Source organism: Otolemur garnettii, unplaced genomic scaffold, assembly GCF_000181295.1.
Source record: "Otolemur garnettii isolate 467f Iridium unplaced genomic scaffold, OtoGar3 scaffold00248, whole genome shotgun sequence".
NCBI classification, from domain to species: Eukaryota; Metazoa; Chordata; class Mammalia; order Primates; family Galagidae; genus Otolemur; species Otolemur garnettii.
In genome coordinates, this window is record NW_003852643.1 from 517,124 (window position 1) to 519,188 (window position 2,065).

Consider the following 2,065-nt stretch of genomic DNA (forward strand, 5'->3'; position numbering starts at 1 on the left):
TACAGTTTAACCTATTACAGTGAGACAAACAAGTTATAAAACTAAATTCAAGAAGTATCTTTTGTATGTAAATCTGTAAATGCATGCAGATATATGTTTATACATATATATATATATATGAAAGAAAACTTTGGAAAGAATATAATGTAGGTGAAATCATTATAGGTGCTTATTTTGGGATGGTAGCATTTGGAGCAAGTTGTTTTTTTTTTTTTTAAGAGTCAGAGTCTCACTTTGGCACCCTCAGTAGGGTGCTGTGGCATCACAGCTCACAGCAACCTCCAACTCCTTCGCTTAGGCGATTCTCTTGCCTCAGCCTCCAGAGTAGCTGGGACTACAGGCGCCCGCCACAACGCCTGGCTATTTTTTGTTGTAGTTTGGTGGAGCGGGCTTGAACCCACCACTCTCTGTATGTGGAGCCAGTGCCTTACTCACTGAGCCACAGGTACCACCCTGGAGCAAGTTTTTTATCTGTCATCTATTTTTGCCTATAGTAAGCATTTTTGTTCTTGAATTCCACAAAATGTTAAAATACCTGAGCAATATAAGCATTGTGTGTCGCCAACAACAAGAAAGCCAGTCATTGTAGAAGGGGAACAACACTGAGGCACATGAAAGGAGGCCAGATGTTGGGGGAGCATTTTCTACAACATTACTGGGCATAATGTTTGGAATTGAAAATCACACAGGTTACTACCAGTATTTTAAATTTATGCTTAGTTACCTGAGAAGAAATATGGAACTTTGATTTGTTTTATTGTGCTCTGCCCTGATGAACAGTAAAGTTGATCTTCTCCTGTGAGAGGTAGGGACACAAACTGGTTAGATGCAGGGACTTCAGGGGCACACAGCAGGTGTTCGTATCTAAGCTTTTGCACTTGTTGGCCCTGTTCTGGTTGTTCCTCAGTTCCCTTACATTTACAGTCAAGCAACAATAGCTCGTCCTCAGAGGTTGTAGGGAGATTGAAGTAACTCAGCATAGGTTTAGCCCTTACAACAATGTCAGGAACTGAAGAAGCTGGAAATAAATATTAACCTTTTTGTCAGCGTTAACATATTACCAGTTTTATTATTATGTGAAGTTATTTTGTCTGGCATAGATTTCCATTCACATTATGGTGTGTGTTTCAAAAACCAGATTGCACAATTCTAAGGAAAATATTATCCTATGGCATTCTTAAATATGCACAGTTATATTTGCATAGTAAAATTTATGATTTGTGAAAACAATATTGAGGCATGTATCACACAACATGTTAATGGTGGACCCCATATGTGACAGTGGTATCCTAAGATGTCAATGAAACTGAAAAATTCTTATTGCCTAGTGACTTGATAGCTATTGTGGTCATCCTGTGGGGACACACGTCTCCTGTGTTGGTGATAGTGCTGGTATGAAACCTACTGCATTGCCAGTCCTATAAAGCAATACAGTTATGTACAGCATACTTGATGATAATAAACCACTATGCCACTGGTTTATGTATTATACTATACATTTTATCAATGTTTTAGAAAAGTTATGTGTAAAATGCCCGAGCAGGGCCTTAGTGGGGTATTACATAAGAAAGCACGGTTATCCTAGGAGATAACAGCCCATACCTGGTAATGCCTTTGAAGACCTTCCAGTGGGACAATATTCAGAGGTGGAAGACAGTGATGTTGACAATCCTAAGCATGTGTAGTCTCAGAGGCTAGTGTGTATGTGCTTGTGCTTTAGTTTTAACCAACAAAGTTTAAAAAATGCCAGAAATTAATGGAGGAAGGGGTATGAAAGAGGATGTAAAAATGGAGAATATTTGGTACAGCTATACAATGCGTTTGTATTTTCAGCTCAGGATTATTACAAAAGATTCAAGAAAGTAAAAATATGAAAAAGTTTACCAAGTAAAAAAAGTTACAGCAACCTATGGTTAATGTTTTTTGAAGAGAAAATAATTTTCGTTAATTTTAGTGTAGCCTACATGTACAGTTATCTATTATGTAAATTGTACAGTTGTGTACAGTAATGCTTTAGGCCTCACATTCACTCACCACTCGCTCACTGACCTGCCCAGACCAACTT